This window comes from Condylura cristata, unplaced genomic scaffold (genome assembly GCF_000260355.1).
Source record: "Condylura cristata isolate star-nosed mole 26May11 unplaced genomic scaffold, ConCri1.0 scaffold00020, whole genome shotgun sequence".
NCBI lineage: Eukaryota > Metazoa > Chordata > Mammalia > Eulipotyphla > Talpidae > Condylura > Condylura cristata.
In genome coordinates, this window is record NW_004567121.1 from 24,646,952 (window position 1) to 24,671,213 (window position 24,262).

Below are 24,262 nucleotides of genomic sequence, written 5' to 3' on the forward strand. Positions count from 1 at the left end.
ATCTCAGCAAAATCTAGAAGAGTCTTGAGGGGCAGATCTTAGTCTGTGACTCAAACCTTTGTCCCTGGGAGGACAAATAGAATTAACTATAAGGAGGCACTTTAGCAATGAGCAGAGAGTGCAAAGTTGGTGCTTAGTGTAGACTTTGGTCAGCTAAGGTCAATTCCAGCAAGTGCTCAAGGCAAACAGACCAGACCAGAGAATGCTGAGCTCTTGGGGGCCTAGGTCACACAGACAGAATCAAGGACAAAGTAGAGACACCAAATGACATAAAATGGAAAAAAGGGATCATTGCACCTGGAGCTAACTCCAGTGCCTAAACTCATGCCTAGGGCATCCTGGGCCCCAGATAGGATGGGCTGATGGGAGCTTAGGGTAGAAGTTGGAGGAGCAGTTCGAGTCTAGACTTGCTATTTAATTCTAAGCTTCAACAGAAGGTGAGGCCAAGCTGTTGACCTATCTCTGTCTCCTGGGCTTGGAAGGGCAGGCACCCAGCTCACCCATCAGCACAAAGGAGCCTTATGGTAGCTATCACTGCTGGCTTTGGTCCTGAGGGTAACTCCTGCTTCTGGAATTCTTGAACACAGGTGACTGTCTCTCAGCAGTAAATCACTGTGCCTTCAGGCAGAGGTCTCCATGTGGTAACTTACAGAAGTTTCATTTACTTCCTTCTAGCTTCAAATACAGCTGAAAATGAGCTTGCATTTCCAAAGAATTCTGATAAAAAGTCCCAGGATTGGGTCATGTGCATATTTCTGGGGCTCTGAGGTAGACATGTAACCATGTGAGACAGAGAATGATGGAGGGGTGATTTCCCAGAGGGAAATGAGAGTGGACCTCTACACAGATAGGAAGGTAGGAGCCCAGCATTCTGCTCACTCCAGACTGGCTCTGGGTCTGTGGACAACAAGCATGAAGTGGGGCAATGAGAAGAGTTGGCACTGGGCTGAGGGTGTCTGCCAGTAGGACAATCGCCTCTTTGTCCAAACTCAGCTCAGCACGCAGACGTTGTCCAGTGCAGAGGGTCGACCTCACTACCCAGGGTCTGTCTTGCAAAGCAGGCTCAGGCTTCCTGGCAGACATCCGATGTCTCTGTGTCCTTCCTGGGCACTCAGGTCTCACCTCTGCAATCCCTACACGTGAGGTGTCATGAAGGCACCGGTCCCACCCTTCTCAGCCATGCCATCATTTATTCAGACTTTTACTTGTAGCTCTGTCCCTTTCTAACCTCCAGGGTTTGATATTTTCTGGGGTGTAAAAAGAACATTTAAGGCAATCTCGCCTCCCTTCATCTTTCTCTTTCTCTGGAAATAATCACAATAAAGCCTCGCAATAAAGCCTCGCCATAATTTTAAAATTCAAGGCTTGGTTCTGCTTGGTAAGCCAGGGTCTGACTGGGACATCATTGCCAGAACTGAACTAGCCCAGCCAGGGTCCCTGCTGAGTTGTTTTTCTTTCCCTGATCTTAATCTCCACACTCACTGGTGGAGGTTTTTTGGAAGGGGCACTCCACAGAGCAGCTTTCGTGGAGAGGCAGGGAAACTTCATCATACCCCCCTTCTGCCCCACCGGGCTCCCTGCTTTTCTATTTTGAACAATAAGTGTCTTGTCTTTTCCTGTCCTCCCTTTCAACCCTTCCATTCTTCTGGCTGGAAAGTTTCCTGACAAAGTCTAGTTGGAGGTGACAAATCATATATGGGTCACATTCCTGCTTCTCCTCCTCCTCTTGGCTACCCCGAGGCTAGAGAGTCTGGAAAACGTCAAATGATTCAGAAAGTGAGCTGAATGGGTTCTTCATGCTTCACATTTGGTGCCAGGGAGCAGAGCAGTGACTGATGCAAGAATTGGATAGAGTAGAAGCTGAACTTAAAAAAAAAAGAAAGATAAAAAGAACCCAACCATAGCTAAGAACTCCCACACAAACCACTTAGGAAAAGTGCTCTGTGGTGACCCAGGCATGATGGTGGATCTGAATTGTTTCTGGAGGCCAAGCAGGGGGTCCTGCCTGCAGAATCCCCTCTCTGGGCTTGGGCCTGAGCCTGGCCTGTGAGGCTGGAAAGCAGCAATGACATGGGGCAACTGGGTTGGTGGAATGGGACTCAGCAAAGTCAGGGTATCAGCCAGTATCAGCTATCCCACCCACAGGTGGCAAGCAGGCAGCTTGATCCGACAGTGACTAGTGCCCACACTGGTCAGCACATGCCTCTGGCCATGCAAGCCCCAGCGGCGACGGCACCATGGGCTCCATCTTGGTCCCACGCAACCCCCATCAATGGAGGAGACTCCCTGGGTCCTGCCCAATCCACTTTCCTCCTTGAACCCCAAGGATCACTTTCCTCTCCCCTCGTACCACCCCCAACTCATCTTCTCCAAGATCCTATTCCATTCTGCTTCCATTCAGTGCCCGATCTAGAGGAACGTCTCTGGTTTCCAGTGGCCAGGTGCCGAAGGAGGGGGTCTGGTCTTCCTCATGCTCTTCTGTCACCCGTTGAGCACAGACATGGAGCTCCGTCTTATTCCCCTCAGGGTGGCCCCTCTGATGCCAGGAGCCTTTTCTTCTTTCAACAAAACCCTCATCACATAAATAAAAAATTTGGGTTTCAAAATTTTAAAATTTGGATATAAAACAATAAACATTGGCTTTTTCTCCTGTGCATTTCTGTTTGAACAATCCTAATTATCCCCCAAATGACATCAATATCTTGAGGAAAATGTAGACAGAAAAATCACAAAGATTGATATTTCAAGATATAATTATGGTCCGTTTTCATTGGCTCTTGGCAGGCAGATAATTCGGGAACAAAAACCTGACCTCCACAAATCATCTTTTTTTAAGTAACAATTTTATTGAGATATTTTTCACATACCCTACCCATTTGCAATGTATGAGTCACTGTCTTTTAAAAACCATATTCATTAGAGTTGTCACAAATAATCTTTCAATACAAGCAATCATTGCTTTGGGCAAGTAGATGCTGGGCCATGGTGATTTTCTTTTTCCAAATTCTGGGGAACACTGATGAAACACACTAAATTTCCTAACATAAAATCCAGTCCACGTGTGTTTTTCAGGGATGGGCGCATTATCTGTCCCTGTTGGCTTAAGGGGACAAAGGAACTTTTGTGTGTTCATGAGCCTAGGCCTTAATACTGATGTTATTATGCAATTGCTACAAGAAGATTCTCTCTGTAGGAGAGACTATTACCTACAGTTTCAGCGAAAAACTGAGTTCCAAGTTGCGCACTGAGTTTTTCAATGGTAGAACTAGACATTGTAACACAAGTTTATAATGAATCTGGGGTGATTTCCCCAGCCTTTGGACAAAAGATGACATGAAAGCTGTTCTAGAAGTTTCTGAACTACTTTACCATTCTTGGAACCCTTTAAAGGAAACTTACGCCATAGACTGGTATTCACACAATTGGGTTTTGAAATTACTGGTTTGTCTGTTATGGCCATAAGATGAAACTCCAGCGGTTTGGGGAAGATTTTTTCCATGGGTAAAATGTTAGCCTTGGGCACACAGGTCAGAAGACAGACTCATGGTGCTTGACCCTGGTGCATCCTTATGTCACCAAGACCAGAGCTGAGGAGACAGGTTTGTCCACACATGGGCCAGCTGGTCCTTTGCTCCCCACTTCCCTCCTTCCTTGGACCACTTGAAGCCTGTGATGTGTTTTCCTATATCTTCCCATCTCCCTCTTTGGTCTTGCTTTGTTTTTTTCCTACTTCAATAGCGTTCTCGTGGAAAATATGTAAAATACTAATAGTACCCAGTGTTGGTGATTGGATGGGAAAATAGACTCACCTACTATTGGTGGGAATGTAAAGAGATCCACTTCCTTTGGAGGGCAATTGGCAATAACTAGGCCAGTCTACAGTCTTAGCAGCTTCAGCGTATATCATTATTGCACAACTATGCAAAGATGTATGTGCAAGGTAGGTCATTAGAACTTTGTTTGTAGTTGGGAATATTTAGAAACAACCCAAACACCTATGAGTAAATAGTCATATAAAAATACTGGGCAGCCATGGAAAAGGTAATGAGATTGTCAAGCTAATTCACAGGTAAGTGGATGAAAGCTGTGTGCACTCCACAGTGGCTGTCCATCACAACTTACTTTATGTCAGACACTTGTGTTTTATTTACCGTTTTATATAATTCTCAACACAGTCTTATGAATATTATTGTTCCTATTTTCAGAGGAACATTTAGAGAAAATTTATAAGTCTTTACCTAGTACCACACTCTTAATAAGTAGCCAGGCTGAGGTGGGACTTCCAGATTTGTCTTATTCCTAAACTGTCCAGTCTAATTCATTTTTTGTAGAAAATACGCAGAAAGCATCTGTATATATTGATGTTAGCACAGGCACAAAGCAAACGAAAATTTGCTTCTGGTCTTTATCTTTCTGGATTCCCTGGGTGTTTACCTTCTCTCCTTCCAGTCCTGGCAGAGTTAATCACCTCTCTGGGGAAACTCCAGAGCAGCCTGTGCAGATCCCTAAATCCCAGCACCTGGCTCCACCTTATCCAGGAGTTTCCACACTTGTCACCACTGTTACTATATGTTGTTTCTGGGCACAGAGTCTGGTCTACCAGCTAACACCCCAGTTCCTGGGCTAAGGTAGATAGAAGCCCTCAGAACATTTGTTGAAATCCTCTGGGAGTTTCATACACACTAGGCTAAGGGTCAGGGATCAGATTTAGGGTCAAGGTGTGGAGTCAGACGGCCATGCTGCTATTATGGGCTGACCCATCTCAGCTGCTCCTGGGGTGACCGGAGTAGAGTTCTAGCCCCCAGAAGGAAGCCATTGATAGAACCAGAGTAGATTTGCTGGGAAACTAGCAAATCTAAAGTTGCTGCTTCCCTGGAGTCCTGTACCTAATATTGTGTTTGTAATTTTGTAAACCTGATATTTAGGGAGGGTTTTCCAAATGACATAAGCTTCAAATTCCACCAAACTCTGTCCTGGCTCAAAGGAATGGTTTTCTCTTCCCCCTTTCCCCAAGGGGAGTCTGTCCTAATGGTCCCTGGAAATGCCAGGTTTCTTGGTTCTCAGTGCTCCCCTTCTCCTTAGTCACCTTAATCATCATCTTGCGCACCTCAAAACCATGTTCCCCAGGAGGGTAGAGACTCGGGTGTCTTGAGTCTCTCAGGGTGTTCAAACACTTTGGGAAGCCCCTGGAAAGAAGCACATTTATCTGTCACCAGACCTCAAAGGTCAGCTGAAATGTCAATTGGTGTTATGGCTGCAACTGTATCTGCTCCCATGGGGACACCCAGTGCCTCCTACGCCTCCTCAGAAGTGGAGTGGCAAACACATTCATCTATGATTAATTAGAACATGGAGAAACAAAGTCATCTAATGGGTCATTTTAAAAAGTCATTTAGGCCCTCCCTATTGGCGCAGCGGGTTAAAGCACAGCACTAAGAAGCTGAAACCACTTCTGCACGAGTTCCATTCCTGCCTGCCCCGGAGGTGACCCACATGGTGCAGCAGACCTCTCCTGACCCGCCAGCTGCTCCCCTCAGCAGTGTACTTCATCGATCTGCCTGTTCTGCTCCCCACTCTGTCTCTGGTGAAACCTCTTGCCACCCCTGAGCCTCTGGCCTGTACCCCAGTTCTGTATGTACAAATAAATAAATCTTTTTTTAAAAAAAAAGTCATTTAATTGCTTGGAGACCAAATCTTTCAAAAGGCACTTGCAAACGAAACTATTGGGAATCTCTCCTTGAAACCTTCAGTGTCCAGAAACTATTAGCTTTTTAAAAAGCAGAGCAGATTCCCAAGCAGGTTGGGTGAGAAGGAGCTTGAAGCACCCCTATGCCTCCCTTTAGGTCTATCATTCCGCATGGGGCTTCCTGTAGGCTCTCTTGGAGGGAGATAAAGACGTCCACTTTAAGGCATGGTCCTTGAAGGACTGCTATAGAATTTTCCCCTGCGACCTTAGACTCTGACCTCACAGCCTGACCACCAAGCTGTGGCATATGATGTAAAGTAATTGTCACTGGGGAAATCTCCCATCTTGGCCCATCTCTCAGTCCCACATTTTCTATTCTTCCAAATGTTCAGAAAACACAAGCAAAAGGCGAGGGGCCAAGAGAAGAAAGAGTGACAGTGAAAAGAGAGAGACAGAAAAAGAGGCAGAGAGAGAGACAAGGCAGGAGAGCAAAAGAGAAAAGAATTGGATAGAAGGGGAAGGGAGGCGGGGAAGGTCAGGTACAGGAAGGTCTGGGAGACCGAGGCGGCCACTGGCAAGTGGTTTTAGAAGCCCTCAGGGAAAGCAACAGGTGCCAGGTGCCTTCAGTGCAACAGCGCATCCCCCCTGCGCCCCAGATGCTCGCCCCCTTCCTGCCCCGTCCCCTCCCTTGCAACATTCCTTTATTCCCACAGCCACCTCCCCAGCATATGGAGCTAGTTTCTCCCACCCACTTTTTGGAGTCCTAGGAGGTGGCTTTGGTCTTTGAGAATCACGCTGGGAGTTTTTGCAAACCCAAACAACACATAGCAGAGCAATTGCTCAACTGATTTCTCCAGTACCACCACCTGGGGTCCGCGAGCCAGCTGTTGAACAGCTGTACCACATCTGCACTCAGAGCCAGCGGTGGAGCAGAGCTGTAATTCAGTGAGAGAAAGGAGAGCAGCACTCGCACGGGAGAACTCAGCAGAGCCCAGCCCATCCGCTCAGGCCCTCAGCCCAGCTTTCTCATCTTCCCAGTTTTATTATAAAATAGACTCACATAAAAACAAGAACCACTCTACTTTTGGGTAACACTTTATAATTTAAGCATTTCTCATGCATTATCGCGTTGGATCGCCTAGCATTTAAAATTGTTTAAAAATTAGCTCAATGTTAAATGTATTTATAATTTTCCCCACCCAACCCACATATTTTCCATAAACACTGTATCACTTTCTTGTAAGTGCAGCACAAGCAAAAAAAAAAAAAATCCTTTCACCTTTCCTCTGTCTTTTCCAAAGCAGCCTTCCCCCTCCGGCCAGTGCCGACACTGTAATTGCAGGTTTTTGCAGTTTTGCTTTCCTGTGACCTCTCCCAGCTTGTTGTCCTTTGTTCCCTTTCCCCATTACCCTCAGAAAAAGGTTTGCTCTTTGTACCTGTGGCTTGCGGCTCCCACCAGCTCCTCCCTGGCTGGCTCAGCCAACTGTCTCCAATGCAAATGCTTTCATGACCAGGGGGCAATTAGAGGCACAAAGATAAGGTACTTCTGGGCACCTCCTCCTGCGTCCTGGCCCTGAGCTCCTGAGCCTAAGGGTTTTCTTGCTCAGACCCAGCTTACCCATTACTGGCTGTGTGACCTTGGGAGTTACTGAACCTCCCTGAGGACTGACCTCAGAGGTGCAGTTGAGACTTACAGGGGTAATGACGCCCTGCGCCTGGCCTGGCGGCAGTGTGTGGGCTCCCAGTGTGTCTGCTCCCAAGCACCCTACTGTGGCCTCACCTTTCATTCTGTAGGCGTGCAGTATCATGGAAGCACTTCCTGTGCAAACACAGACCCATGTTTAATTCCAGCTTTGCAGCCTTTGCCAGATGTGCATAAATAAAAAGGAGATGATAGAAATCTGTATTTGGCCATCAACACGGTTGTAAAGATAGCCGGTAGGTGTAAAAATAGATTCTCAACTAAAAGGTACAACACGGAAGTGATTGTGAATGAGACATTCCTGGGACAAGGTCTTGGTCCTACTTTTCAAAATTTCCTTGGCTTCCTAAGGAGCTATTTCTTGTTTAAAACCCCATGAAATACAAATATGTTTACCACTGAATGTACTGTTCCGTTGTGTTAATGACATTCACATTGCCGCACAACCAATCTCCAGAACTTTTTCATCATAAAAGACTGAATTAGGGAGATTTCTTAAACCTCTTTACCCCTAGAATAGCCCCTTCTATTGTATGAGGGCCCATTTCCTTCTGAGATTTCCTTCTTAAGGCCTCAAGGCTGAGGTGGATCATTAAGCCTCTGCTGGGGCAGCCAGCCAAGGACGTTTTAAAGTCATGGCTGTCATACCTCGGGCGGCACGTGAGGTTGTTCTTTCCTTGGGTTTCCCAGTGCCATCTGGAAGCTGTTTTCTCTGCCTTGACATCCTTGCAACAGTAGAACCTGAATCTGGCTCCCAGTGTTACCTAATCAACTCTCTCACTATGAAAAGAGCCATGCTCATCCCAGGTGGCTCCAGGGGCTCCTGGCAGCCTCTCCCTGGGGCAGCCCTGTGCTCCAGCTTCTCTCTCTGGCCCACTCGCCTTCCCCCCTGGGGATGGGTCCTGGTTGGACACTGTTGATTCCGTAGGAGCCAAGGTCAGCTCTATTGAGCTGTTCTCCGTGGTTTTAGGTTTCTGTTATTTTTAGTTTTTGACTCCTGTGGACCGCTTCCTCAAAGCCAGCACCCAGAACTCTCCCTGGGTCCCTCAAGAGGAATGCCTGGTGGTCTAGAGCAGGGACCCGGCAGTCTGATGACCTGAGGTAGGCTGGTGTATGATAATGTCCATAGTCTTTACCACTATGAGGATCCAGCTACTGGGAGCATATGGCAGGGAATTTCCTCCCAGAAAGTAGATCCTAGGATTGCACACCCATGAGTTAGGGACTTGACTTCACCTTATGGCCAGGGCTGGAATTTCTGTCTCTAACTGGCCAAGAGAATTGAATAAGTCCTATGATCCAATGCCCATTTTCCATTTTCCCTTTCTCTTGGTAGTGCTGGAATGTTCATGTGTTTACCGGGCTTTTCCCTTACCTTAGTAGATCAGGTAAATTGGGGCAGATAAGCTGTTATTTCCACTTAGAGTTTGCAGCCATTACAGGCCTGAGAGCGAGCTCTGCCCAGCAACCAGAGACCCCAGACTTTGGATCAGATCAAAATTGGAGTGTTTTTCATTGATGATGGTGCAGATGTGTGTGCGAGAAGGGATATGTGAGGATTAGGAAGACCCGGGTGTGCTGAGGAGTAAAGGAGTCATTATGGTACTTTCCATAACTTAGCAAAATTCATTCCAAATCACCTTACCTTGTGCCTTTCCCAATGGAGAGGGGGAAATACAGTTTCCTCGCTGCTGGGTGTGACCAGCCAAGGGGATGTAGGTGAGAGTCCACAGGGAAGTCTGGCTTCCTGAGTAGAAATACAAAGCCTTGTAAGGAAGAAGCCTGTCTCCCCACCCCCTTCTTCCTGCTTTGAATGTAGATGCAAGGCCATAAGCAGGCCTGCTATCTACACCCACACAGCAACAAGCAAGAAGACAAAAGTCGGGAGGCCAAAGAGGAAGGAAAGATGGAAGTGTCCTGTTGCTCCCAACGGCAAATGTCTCTACTACTTGAAACGTGGTTCTCCTATCCACTTAAGCCATAGTTGGGGCTTCTTTTATTTTGTAAAATAAAAGCCACCCTAGCTTTGATGTCGTCTTTGAGTTCCGGGTCCTTGGGTTCGCTCTGAGAAAGGTTTCGCCAGAGCTCCCCTTTCAGCGGCACGCGGCGAGATTCTCCACGAGGCAGAGACTCAGAGTCGGTTAGATTTTTAAAGAGTAAAGTTTATTAGAAAGAGAAAGGGGAGAGAAAAGACACTTGCATAGACACAAGAGGGCAGAAAGAGCTGCCCCGAAAGGGACAGGTTCGCAGGGAAAGAGACCTGCATGGTTGTAGGCGGGCGGTCATAGGAAAGAGGCCCCCCCTGAGGGAGGTTAGTGCAGAGAGGCCCTGGCATGGTACAGGTCATGGGCAGGCAGGAGGCTGCTGCTCCGCAGAGGGAGAAAAGGGGTGGAAAGAAGCACCTGCATAGGCACAGGTGGGCAGAGGAGTGGCTGCCCTGAGCTGGTGGAGACACTGCCCTGATATAGACAGAATTTCCCTGGGAGGGGCTGGTTGACTTTGAATAGAATCTGAAGAGATTTCTGATGACCTTCGTCTCCATGTCCTTATCTTTCACCTTTTGGATTTGAGCTTCAGACACAGCCCCCAACGGTCTGTTATCCTCTGGGAACTCCTGCAGATATTCAGGCATCCTGGACATGGGTTGACCTTGATGTTCTGGCTGTGTCAGTTGCTGCACTGGCCCCTTCTATCTGTCCCTTTTGTGTGACCCAGTCTTGTGATGCCTCCTCTGCATTCCTGCCTCCATCAGCTTGAACAGAGATCTTAACAACTATTTAACTTAATAACTTTTCTGGAGTTTGGGGTCCTTTGTCACATGTGGGGGAGCAATAGCTGTTTGCTAGTAGAGCAGCAAAGAACTACAGTGATTCCGGGCCTGAAGCAGAGTGTTCTGCTCAACCTGGGCCTGTCCTGTGAGCTTTAGATGAGGCTAAGCTGTCTGCCTTCTGTGCAGTGTTGATTTGAGGAGATCTTCCTTGGAATATGGACCAACTGGCCCTTTTTGAGGCTAGGCCCAAGACACCTGACCCACTACTGAGGGTGCTTCAGGAAAACTAACAGGACAATGTTACATTGTCCTGGAATGTAACACCAGCAGTCAGCTGTCACCATCTCAGCTTCTCTTACCTATTTTGATAATCACTGCATTCTGAGGACTTGGGACTTAGGTTTCTGTTTCCCAGTTATTTGTTTTCTTTATAGGTTCCGCTTGAAAAGTGTCAATTGATTCTATGTGCACAAATAGAAAAATCCAGACTCTGAGGATGGGCTCGGTGCTGTTGGTGGCCTCTTAAGTAAAGACGTAGGGAGAAGCCAGCAGGCCTGGAGCAGAGTGGCAGAAACCCAGTGGCCAGGAAGGCTGCAGGGACTGAACCCTGCCTCCAGTTTTCACAACTCTTCCCTCCTGGAACCACTGGGTTCCTTCCCAGCATCCCTCCATTGCTTTAAATGAACCCCATTCTGCTGTGTTAGTCATTTCATCCTTCCTCTTTCCTTGTTTATGTTGTAGGAAATTGTGTGAACCCCAGCATTGAGGTGACGGGGTCAGGTCCCCCCGCCCTGGTCTGATGGTTGCTGTCTTCCTAAATAGAGATGTCCACTGTGTCCCTGGCAGGGAGGCCCATGAAGCTATTGTCCTTTTCCTTGATTAACGTTCTCTTCCCTCACCTCCATGACCCTGTTGATGGAAACTCTCCTTATTTGTTCTATGATGTTTGCCACTTCTGCTCCACTTTCTTCACCTTCGTCGGGACATGCTCTTCATGGATCACTTCTGAGCAAGGGGAGAGCTACTCTGGTATTTAAAGTCCCTGGCGTGGTGCCTTCCTTTGAGCATTTTTTAAATGTATTTTTAACATGTCCTACTTCTTCATGGCATCTTGAAAAGGGAGCAAGTCTTCTTCCCCTTTAATGACCCCTTTTATAGTTCTAATTTCTTCCTGTTCCAATAGGAATTTGCATATTCTCTATTTGATCTTGCCAAGTTTCCAAGATTTTGAGAGTTCTATTTTGATCAGGGGAGACTATCTTGGTCATCACCCCACCTCTGTGAGCCTTGTGACTTTGAGTCAATCTCTTAGCTCTGACATCTCTGTTTTTCCATTTACAAGGGTAAACATATTTACCAAAGGCAACGTAGTGGATCAGAAAATTTCTCACATAACTTTATTGCTTTCACATCTGGGTTTCATGATCACAAAAGAGATGGCTTTCCTTTTGTAATAACCTTTATTTCAGGTATATCGTGTCTTTTTTATTAGTCTATTTCTCGCTCCCTTTTCTTGTAGTAAGTCTAAGTCAGATTATTAGGATAATAAAAAAGTTTATGTAGCACTTTACAGTTTTCAAATATCTTTCATGTGCATTGTCTAGCTGTTCCATTGCTAATACTTGTAACTAATGAACCATGAGTCATTTATTCTTAAAAACTACTACATAAAATACAACTGTGTTAGTGTTATGCTATTTTTTTTTGTTATTCCTCTTCTCCCCATAAGATTATGTTAAAACTCATTACAAAGTTAATTTACCTTTCCCTTTTTAATGGCTGCATAGTATGTAACTGTATGGCCATACCATAACATATCTAGTCACTCTCCAATCAATGAGATGATTATATTATTTTCAATATTTTATTAGTATAAATATATTTTAAAGATTATGCTTGTGTGTGTGTGTGTGTGTGTATATACATACAATTTTTGCTGTAAGATATTTTCCTAGAGGTAGAATGATCACTTCTAGGTTATGCTCACTCTCAGTTTAATAGCAATGAGTCCTAAATCTTTGCATCTATACATTGCTTTTTATTTACAGCATCTGGCTCTGTCCCTCTTCCTCATGATAACTGAAGTCTTTTTCTACATCTAATTTATGAGATTGTCTTTATATATATATATATATATGTATATATATATATATATATATAGAGAGAGAGAGAGAGAGAGATGCCCTTCCTTTGATGCAAAAAATTCAATTGCTGGAATTTGAAATAATTAGAAATAATTAAGGATAACTATAGAGATTACCTCTACGAATCTAAAAAATTATTATTATTATTAAGTAACTATTATGCACCAGACATATTATAAAATGTTTTAATGTATTACTTCACTTAATTCCCACAACAGGTTTGGATTAGATATTAATATTCGCCCTCTCCATAGGTGAAGAAACTCACCTTAATAAGACTGAATAACTTTCCCAAAAATAACCCTAAGTTAAAACACCGGGTCTCTGGGAACTGAACTTAAAGAGCTTGTCACCAAAACCTGAAGGTTTAACTACCATAAGAATTCCCTACAGGACAATATGCAACGAAGATATAGAAGAAACAGCCTAATTATCCAGTGATAAAGGAATGAGTAAATAATGATATATTCTTATAATAAATGTTAAATATAACTACTAAAATTGTGCTGCTCAATTTTTTTTATTATTACATATATAAAGACATATAGTCATGATAGTTATTTAAAAAGAGTTTACAAAATAGCATGATGATGAATCCATATTTAATTGATTCTTAGAAATTAGTGATATGCAGGGAAGAGTTAGAAGAAGAGCACTTGGAAGATCATCTTGTATCTTAGGACTGTGAGTTTTTTAAATATCTTTTTGGCTTGTTTATTTATTTTGCTTTTTTTCTATAATAATCCCATATAATTTTGTATTAAGATTTTTTTAAAGGCTTTTAAAAACAACAAAAACAAAGATCCAGTTTCCCCAAAGAGATTTTGTAGAAAGAAGTTTGTCATTATTGAAATGGGTTTGAAATTCCAAGAAATTTATCTTACCCTTTGATAGTTTAGCCTATTTCAGGTACTATGAATTTACATAAAATAACTAACCTTTTGCTTTTTTGTTCTTTTTGGGATAGTCACAAATATTTGCAAGTTTTTTTTTTAAGCTCTCATTTCTCTTTTACTTCTCGTTCACATTTCATTCATCTTTCCGACCAGCTTTCTTACCTTTTGAAAAATTCACATTCAGACCTGCCATTATTTCTTGACCCTGCTGACTTTCATGCATTTGGTTCATTTTGTAGGATGCTAACCCCAACAACTGCAATATATTTAACTAGGGTTTTAGAGCTTAAAAGTATTTTCACATGCACAATCTTAGTTTAATTTTCTCAGAAGTTCTTTACAGGATGTAGGGAAAACTGTATGAACCCTATGTTACAGAAAAGAAAACTGAGCATCACCAAAGCCATATATAAGCTAGCAAGTGGTGATGTTGGAAACAAACCTTGGTCTCCTGATTCCAAGTTCATCACAGCCTTCCTACTATCCCTTACCACCACCTCTGAGTTACCAAAGGCCATCATTTAGATAACAGCTATTCCCTAGACCTAAAGACTTCCACCTTCACTGGGTGAACAGATTTTTTTTTTTTTTAAACATCCCAGATGGGTCCTAGACAAGGAGACCAATAAAGTAGCACCGGGTTTAAAGTCCAGCCTGGTACGAGACGAACAGGCACAGAGCTATCCATGGTGCTGAGCTCACCTGCTCTGATCCCAGGCTAACCCCTGGGACTCTTGCCCATCTCACTTGTCCATGATCACACTACTTATTTTTGTTTTTAAAAATTTCATTCACTATTTTGTTTCACAATACCTCTATTTCTCTTATTGGTTATCATTTCAACAAGAAGTAGCACCTTCTTGTAGAGACTTCATATTCTACAAAACTTTCCCATACTCATCAACCTTGAATTCAGGAGTGAATCTCGCTCCTTGACAAAGAATTAATTTTTCTATTCATCTTCACCCTTGAAAAAATCAGATTGTGCCCTCTTTTTCCTTTAACCTTCTGCATATTTGTCATTTGTTCCATGTATATCTACTTTAAGTCTTGATTTACCAATCCTTGTGTTAATGTCATTTCTCTTTCAAGTCTTTTTTTTCCCTCTTAAATGTATCTTATTTGTCCTTTCCATGCTTCTCAGACTTTGTGAAATATTTATCTTCTATTGTCAGTTGCTATTTCTAGATTTTTAGTTTCAATGATAGCTAATCAATATGCATAGTTTTAGTTTGTCTTATCTGGCCCAGTGTTTCTGAAATTATGGCCCACACTCTATTTGAATCAAAATCCTCTATGATTATTGCTAATATTTAGATTTATGGGCTCCATCTCTGACCAATTCTTGTGCTTTGGCCTGGGACTTATCAACATCTGTTTTCCCTTCTTCTGAGTTGAGAATACTACATCCCCAGTGAAGCCGTGGCCAGCACTTGAGGAAATGAATCTGAGCTCTGCCTTTCTAAAAGCCACAACAGAGGTCATTTCTGCTCTACAAGCCTCTGGCCCACTGGACTAGTGTGTGGGGTCTCCTCTGTCCCCTTTGATTCCCCTGCTTGTCTTCCTCTTTACCCTCCATCTCTTTTCTTCAATATAATATTTATCTAACTATCATTATTTTATGCCCTTGTTCATATTTTTCACTATAAAATTTTTTCTCACCTCAGATGTGATCACTGGAGTTCTCCCACCACCAAAATACCCATAATCCTCAACCATATTTTGTTGTGCTCACCCCTTCTCCACCTTTTTCTCCTTTTCCCTCTTTCTCCCTTCCCCACGCCCTCTGCATGCTTCAGATCTATGGGCAGTTTTCAAGGGTTGGTTTTAAACCCTTGTGTCTATCTGACCATTTGGTTTCTCCATATTCCACACATTAATTAAACAGTTTTATATTTTTATCTTTCTCTTTCTGTCTTATTTCACTTAAGATAACCCCTCCCAGTTCCATCTATTTGCCACAAATGGAGTATGTTTATCTTTTTTGATCACTGAGTAGTATTTCATTCCTCTACCATCTTAACACCACTTTCTTTATTTCTCTCCTTGAGTAGCTTGCCTGAATTGCTCTGGTACTACATACAGCTGTAGTATCTAGTGAAGCTCTAGTTTTCCTACAGTATTTCCTCATTCTTCTTTTCTTTGTTGTTTCTGGGACACATGTTTCCATCCCAAAAGATGCCATTTCTAAGGCAAAGCAAGTTTGTTTCCAGTGACACAGTTGTAAGAGAAGTGAAATATGTACTATCATTCCTTTTTTATAGATAAGGAAACTGAGATCTGGAAAACTTTATGTCCAAGGTCAATGCAGAGGTAATTCTAGAAATTCAGTGTTCTTATATAGCAATTAAATTGCACAAATACCTCCTAAGTCTCTATGGGCCAAAACTGAACAAGCAGTAGAGATCCAAACATAGAGAAAAACTTTCCCCTCTGGTTTTGTACAAATTCCACCAGTCATGAAATGTCCAAACAACATAGTTCCCATGCTATATGCGGTGTTTCAGATTCTCACACATTTACTCATGAGATATGAAGACCTAGAGAAAACAGAAAATTCCTGATGCCTTTAACTAGGAGGTAAGAAGAGGTAGCACAGGGAGGAATTCTTGGGCTTGTGGAGTTTGATATATGCATTGAAAACTATGTAGAATTTCCAGTGGAAACAACACTGCATTTTTGGAGAATGCCCTGGAGGATTTCAGGCTCAGGCTGAGAGATTTAAAAAGTAAGTATATTTAGGGGGACAACTTGGGCCCACATCCTGTGAGGGCCTCAATGTCAAATTAACTTGGAGGAGGGGGAAGACTAGTCTAAAGACTTCTCATTAGACTGACTGTGTTCACATCACACATAGGGTAAACACAGAATCCTGAGTATCAATTTACAAATACTAGCACAGATCTGGACCAACAGAGGACTAAGCAAAAATGAAGGGCGAGACAAACACAAGAACCCTGAACAAAGTGGTGGCAGCAGTTTTGAGCATCAGATGGGAAGTCTAGCTCAGAGTGACCCAGAGAGGGCAGCCCTCCTGCTAAGAGATAGCTGACAGGTACTGCTCAGCACCTGTGTTGGGTTTCCCATGAGTATTCCAAGTCTATAATGTAAAATTTATAGCCTGACACTTGAGGTCTTTGCTGTGCCTTTTGCATTATAATAATGGTAAATAAGATTTCTTATAATAACGGTAAATGCCGCTAGCCACTTGGCCAGTGAAATGACAGAGTGCAGAGAAAGGTGAGGTTGAAGTACACAGCAAAGAACTGACCTTTCTGAAGCGTGTATTAGCAGTGTGTGGCTAAAAATAGCCACCTGTTCCAGGTCGGATTCCAAATTGGAAGAGCTCTTCACATACCAGATTCAAAAAGCATCTGTCACCCGGTCGCCATGGCAACAGGCATCCCTGAATAAATGTGGAGATGTGTTTTTGGAATGGGCCTGGGAAAGGAAGTGGACATGACAGCATCTGGATAAGGGGTTAGGCTTTCCGTTCCTCTCCTGAGTTGAAACCTCATCTTTCTCTCTTACTTCTCAGTCCTAATTTTGTAGTCATTGGTTCTTGTTTTCTCTGAGAAATACTTTTAAAGTAAGTTTGCCTCTTCAATGGATTGGGCAGGAAGAGGAGATGGAGAGTGGGGTCAGGCATGACCACTGGGTTCTTCCCAGCCCCTGCCTTTGTGGACCTTACATTTGAGTAAGAATGGGAGGTCATTGTTGTTATGATGATTACTGATGATAACAGGCCCATGTATGCAGAAGCATTACACAAAACAGCCTAGTTCTAGTGCATAAGTATATTAAACTATTTTCTCATTCTCCCTCTTCCTCTGCTCTGGCATATGGCCCCATGCTGATAAGAGAAACTGTGCTTCTTAGGGCTAAGTCTTAGGGGCTGCAAATGTCTCCCCTGGTAGTGTGACTTTCCTATGCACACTGATCATCCAGAGCCCAGACCTGCCACCAAGCAGTATTTAGGTGTTCTCACAGGTTGAACCTATACCCCTACCTTAATCATCCCATCCAGGGGCCACGTACCAGGCAACTAAAGATAGTCTTACACCCTGGAGCCCACTTCAATGATTCAGACTAACCAATCCAAACCCTGTGTAACCTGCTTATCCTGCTATACCGGTCTCCTTCACAACAAAACAATAAGGCTGGGCCACACTTTCGCCTTACTCCCTGTGCCTCCTGACAGGTGCTTCCTCAAAGGTTCTGCAGCATGTGGCATGCTCTCCTCTTGAGAACAGTATCCAACTGTATTTATGCATACAGAACTGGGGTACAGGCCAGAGGTGCAGGGGCGGTGAGAGGATTCACCAGAGACAGAGTGGGGAGCAGAACAGGCTGACTGACAAAGTACACTGCTGAGGGGAGCAGCGGACGGGTCAGGAGAGGTCTGCCGTGCCAAACTCATGCTGAAGTGGCTTGAGCTTCTTAGTGCTGTGCTTTAACCTGCTACACCTCCAGAGAGGCCCTCAAACTATCTTTTCAAGGGCAATCATTTCCTGACCTGTTGGCCTCATCATACCCAAACAATAATAACAAAACCTACTTTTTAAAACAATGAGATCTCAAGTTTTGGAATCAGATCTTTTGGATTTAAAATCATCATCATTTACTAGCTGTAGAAAATAGCTTCAATTTTCATTTCTTAAGTAGACTTTTAGGTGATTAAATGAGATAATCCATATAAAGCACTAACCTACAGTAACTGCCTTAGGTGAATGCTAAATAAACATGAGATCTAGTTATGCCTTTGGAGGAAATAGAATGTGAGGCCCTTGCATTTTTTTAAAGATTTATTTATTTGTGCATACAGAACTGGGGTACAGCTTACAGGCCAGAGGTGCAGGGGTGGTAAGAGGATTCACCAGAGACAGAGTGGGGAGCAGAAGAACAGGCAGATCGACGAAGTACACTGATGAGGGGAGCAGCGGGTGGATCAGGAGAGGTCTGCCACACCATGGGGTCACCTCTGGGGCAGGCAGGGATCGAACTCATGCGGAAGTGGCTTTAGCTTCTTAGTGCTGTGCTCTAATCAGCTATGCCACCAGGGAGGGCCAGGGCCCTTGCATTTTTAAAGTCTATAATCAAATTGGAACTTTCTGGAACTTCCAGTCTTCAGATTTATGATTTTGTTTGGCCCTTCTGCTTTGTGAAGATAGGTAGGTGGGGCAGGCACCCATGTTTTAGAGACAAGGAAACTGAGACCAAAAGATTATTAGTTAGTCCCTACAAAAGGCTGGCCTAGGCATCCAGCTCTCCCAACAACTAGATCTTTCTGCCAGGCCTCTCTACTGAGAGACCAGATGTGGTGGGCATGAGAACTTGGCAGTCAAGGATAATCCACATAAAACCAGGCTTAAAAGCCAGCTCTACTACATCTTAACCTTGAATATATGGAGGAAGGTTAAGGCCTCTCAGTTTCCATTTTCTCAGCTGTTGAAAAGGGAAAGCAATTTTTTCACTCATTACTTGAGACCTTTTAAAAGGAATTTACTCAATGTTGGCAAGGGCCTGGAAAAATGAGCCTTCTCATATATTAAAAGGTCTCTTTATGTTCTTATCAAAAAACCCTCACATACAAAAAGCTTCATGCACAGGGTTGCTCATTACAATCCTACCTAAATACATTTTGGGAGCAAATAACATATCTCATACGGAATAAACAAATGGTAGTATATAGTCCCATGATGGGATATTATACTGCCATTAAAAATGTTTATAACAAAATGATATATTATAGTTAGATAAAACATGCCTAAGACGTCTCCCTATTTGAGGTTGTTGTTTGACTTTTTTTTTTTTTTTTATCAGAGTTACATGTCAATTAAAGATGCAGCAGTTTCAATACTTGCTAGGAAAAAAAGTAACTTCTCCTATCCGTTCCCTCTCCCCCTTTCTGCAGGCAATTATTTTCAACTCCCTTAGTTGATTATCTGGTATTTCCTTTTATATGTTGAAAGAACACAGTTTTTACTGTTAATTCTTGATTATCTTTAATTCAGGAAAATAAAAGAGGAGCAGACTAGGGCCCTAGTGGCTGAGGAGAGGTGCTAATGAGAACTTAAGACTTTACCAGTGCTGAGTTTCTGTTTGGGATGATGGAAAAGCGATTACAATGGAGACTGAGGACTGTGAAGATGGGGAAGTCCCCCCCACATGGAAGCGCACAGTAGGTACCCCCAACCCAGTTACAAGTCAGGAAAGGCGTCCCGCACCAGGGAATGGTGTCCCTGTAAGGGAAAGCAAAGAGAGGCACAGAGGAAAGTAGATCTGAATGGTAGGTAGAGCAGAAAACCTTATCAGTTCGAAGCATTCAGGTGCGAATCCGTCCAGAAGAGGTGTTGGCTCAAGGTAAGCTAGCTAAGCAAAGCATTCAGGGTGACCATGGTCTTATCATGGCATTCTCTGAAGGCTGAGGGAGCAAGAAGTTTCACCCACTACCCCCGCAGCCATTGTTCCTAAGCCTTTCTCCTCTGTACATGGCTGCAAGCCTCAGGAAGTTGTATTCAGCACTCAGGTGATGCCAGCAGCCAGGGCCAAGGCAGGCCAACTTGTACCCCGGAGTGTAAGCAGATCAAATGGAGGATGGTAGGTCTGGATCAGTCCAGAAAGCAGTTCTGAGACCAACTCAAGAAAACTGTGCCAGTCACCCTCACCATTTGGGACTCAGAAACTGCTCCAGGACCCCACGGCCATACCCAGAGAGAGCTAGAGGCAACCTGAGGCCAGAGGGGTGCCGGGAGAAAGAGCCCCCAAGGCTGAGGCTGAGAACTACCTGGTCCAAGTTTTCTCACTTTAGTGAGCGACACCTTAAGTGGCTCTGGATTGACCCAACGTATCCGCAGAGTTTAGAGGACTAAACACCTGACTCACTGACTTTCTTATTCCAACTCCTGTTCTTGTCCAGGGTCATTTCTGTATCAACCTAGCTGAATTTTCTAATTCCCTGCTCTCCCACTTTACCGACACCTTCATCTCCACTCAGGCCTCCAAGTCTACCCCACACTTCAGCACTGGGAATAAGAATGAGCTCAGGAGCCAGCCTGCCTGGATTTGAACGCTGGTTCTGGCACTCGCTAGCTGTGTAAACTTGCGCCAGTTAAGTCACCTCTCTGTGCCTCTATATAGGTTAACATTAGAACCGAATCACTAGTGCCAAGGAGTGAAATGGTTATAACGACAACTATTCACATTTGGGGTAAAGAGTTGGGGTAGAATGGACTATGAAACCCAAAAGACTGCCAGATTCCCACTCGCCCACTGCTGAGCTCAACGTCGAACACAGAAGATAGACTTAATCTTTATTGAGTGAATGAATTTTGTTATTATCCTAAATTGTTGCAGTCCTGGAATTAAAATAAAATTCTCCTGACCACAGCTTTTATTCTTCCCATTAGACCATTTTAACCACCCAGCTTCCACCACATGCCTCCCTCGTCCAGCCTGGACCTCAGAAACCAGCTTCTCCATAGCACCCTCAGAGCCTCCTCTTCAGCTCTGTCCTGGAAGTCCCCTCCCTTGGCTGTCTGCATCCCACGCTCTGCCCACACGCTGATGCCCAGCCTCCCCTCCTCTCCCCTCTCCAGCCTTGGTTGAGAAAAAAAACCTCACCAAACACAAAATCCTTCAGCTTCCAGCATTTCCTCACCTATGATTGGACCCCATCTGCAGTTGCTCTGCCATTATTACAGGGGACATTCTCCAGGGCAAACTCTCTCTCTATTGCAGCTTCCATGCTCAGGCAAACGAGAGGCACAGAGGAAAGCATTCTGAACACAGAACACAAGGATTTAGGGTGTCCCTTCCTAGAACACTGAAGAATGGGCAGCAGGACCCCACCAGCTGGCAGTTTGCCTCATCCCTACCTTTATTTGCTCTGCAGTTTGGGAAATGGCAAAGCCAGTGACATCCTTCAGGAAAATATCACTGGGGCAGGACAAACCATGTCAAGGGTCCACTAGTCTGTTCTCCTTTCCTGGTCCAGCAGGGGTCCAGGACTGCTGGTATTGGGTACTGAGTACCTAGGCAGACTCTGAGCAGAGTTTCGGGGGGCCTGTGCCTCCATGAGCCTGGCAACTCTGCTCCCCTTTGTACTGTTTCTCTGTCTTCCTGTTTCCTCCCAAACAGCTCATCCCAGCTGGATCGTAAATAAGAGAACAATATAGCCACATATTTATAGTCTCTGTGAATCATGGGTGACTAATTTTTCCCATTTTGTAACCCCAAATAGCTTTCTCTTTAGGCTCCCTGTGAAGGCAGCCAGTCATTTAGATGATAGCATACATTTTTATTGCAAAAAAAAAAAATCCCTTTCTTAATATGGGACAGAGGTTCACAAATACAAACATCTAAGCAGATGGGTACTAGCTGTCTTTCTCTGTGACATTATTTTTAAAGATTTATTTATTTATTCATACAGATCTGGAGTACAGGCCAGAGGGGCAGGGGCGGTGAGAGGACTCACCAGACACAGAGTGGGGAGCAGATCAATGAAGCACACTGCTGAGGGGAGCAGCGGGCAGGTCAGGAGAGGTCTGCCGCGCCATGTGGGTCACCTCCGGGGTGGGGATCAAACTCATGCTGAAGTAGCTTTAGCTTCTTAGTGCTGTGCTTTAACCCACTGCGCCTCCAGGGAGTGCCTCTCTGTGACATTTTTAATCTGTGCCTGCTTAGGAGAATCAAAGAACTTTTTCCACAAAATCTTCGAAGAGCAAAGCTTCCCCAGGCTCTGTGGATTGCCCTTGAACACCCAAGGATGATGTCAAAGTGAAGGACTCCCAAGTGAAATGTGTCTCGGCCATTTTCCACTGTGTTCATTGGCTGGGCCATCTTAGCAAAGAGATGACCTTCCAGTAGTTCCTACAGCTGTATGCGCTACTTAGCAAACTCGACTTCAAAATGCAGCCAGTTGCCTTGGCCCCAGAGCTCCTGACATGTACGTCTTTAGTGCTAATTGCTCCTTAGAAATTGGGGTCTCTTGGATTTCGTTTTCCATGGTCAGCATTCTTCAACATCTCCTACCAAAGACTCTGTTTGATGCACGTCTCAGATCATTCACTGCATTGCCTAGGAGGAATTTCTATTGCGTGTTTCTAGAAAACTCATTCAATGCCTCAAGGAAACAGTGGAGGGATAGAGAAAGTGAACAAGGGGGAAAAAGGTCTGGAGAGAAGATCTGTAGGAAAGGAGAACTCGTCTAAGGATGTTTAGCCAGAAGTAACATCAGCATCTCTAAGTAGCCGACAAATAAACTGGCCAAGGTGTTTGGTATAGGAGCGAGTGCTTGACTTGCAGGTGTCCGCAGGTGGGGGTGACAGCAAATGTGTGCTGAGGAGGCGTGGCCAGCACGTGCTGGGGCTCATGCCCACGAGGGTGGTGGAAGCAAAGTTGGGAGGCCAGGGGGGCTGTGAAGGACCAAAGGTTGGGCTCTGGGAAGCCTGGGTCTCCACCGGCAGACTGGGACCCAAGGAGCTCAAGGCTTGTGTGGCACGCTCTAACACTGTGAGCTAGACTGGCCTCCTCTTCTGAATTCCCACCGCAGTGAATGTGTTTGTGTGATAATGTCAGCTGGCAATGTGTAGCCATTTGAAGCATGCAATGTCACTTTGCCCTAGAGAGACGAAACCCACAATGTTGGGTTTGACTCAGTTTGTTGCTCCCCAAAGCATATGACTTTTCACCTCTGGATCTCGACCCAAGGCATGTTCTGACCATGGAACCAGTCAGCCTTCAAGGAGCCAGGTTTTCCTGCCTGCCAATTGAGATTTGCCAGTGCTGATTTTACACATTCCTATTAGTACTTAACGAGTATTTTGTTTTAGTTATAAAATCGCAACTGCAGGGTCATAAACTTACAGATCATGTGATTTTCATTTTCATTTTCTAGGGTCTATTTAAAACTGAGTTTCTAATCCTTTATTTACCCCTATCTTTGGTGGGCTAGGCCACAGGTACTTATTGAGCACTGACAGTATGCAAAGCTCTGTGCTTTATGTGTGGAAGAGGTCAGAGCCACCTCTCAGAATTTGAGCTGGCAGAGAGCAAAGCTGTGAGCGTGCACAAGTCCCCTCCACCAAGCCAGACGCACTCACGCAGCTCCTGCTGACTGACGCCTTTACTCCCCGTCCTCTAGCATACTGTGCTCTGGGCTCTAACTACTCACTTTTCTCAGTCCCCAGCAGGCCAAGTCCCCTCTCTGGTCATTCAGATTTGCTGTTTCCTTGGCTTAAAGCACTTAGTGTCCCCTTAACTGTCACCTTCCCAGGTTGCCTCAGACCGACCCTAAGTCCTGCCCACCAAGCACACCTAAGCTTCCTGGGTCACAACCTCCATCACACACATTGTTCCTTGTCTTGCTCTTTGTCACCCTTGCGAGCTCCGTAAGGACAGGGATTGTGTCTGTCTGCTTCATCGCTGTACCTCCAGTGCCTGCCTCTCATGGGAGACTAGGAAGGATGGCTGAAGGAGAGAAAGGCCATCCCACCAGGAGACGGAGGGTAGCAGCTCTGCTTTACGGCCCGTCTTGCTCTGGAGTGACTCCCTGACTCTTCCTCACTTTGATTTCAGGGTGGTGGTTACACTGTTCATGACATCAGGCATCACAGAGAGGTGGTTCCAGTCTTGGATGGGTCAAGGTGATGGGGGTCTCAATCCCCAGCCATTGGCTCAAATATCTAGGGATTGACCCTGACTCTAGTCTCTGGGCTGGTCGAGGCCTGATAAGTACAGGGACTCCACCTGGCCTGTCTGGCCTTGCCTACTGCAGCCCTCATCATTACTCAACCAGTGTCTCACCTCAGACTGCTGGGGCCAGGTGCCTGACTCTTGCCTTTCTTTCTCACCACAAGTTGGCTGGCAGGCCGTGGTCTCTGCAACCCAGCAGAATTTGGCTTAGGCTGATCTCACTGTTCTGCCCTAGTTACTTGGAGCCATCTCAGTCATCTTTGGAATTTGTATTCACACACACACAGAGGCACACACAAGGATTCATGATAGTGCTGGTGACAAAGGCCTGGACAGTAGGGTCACAGGACATCAGGGCAGGGGTTGGGT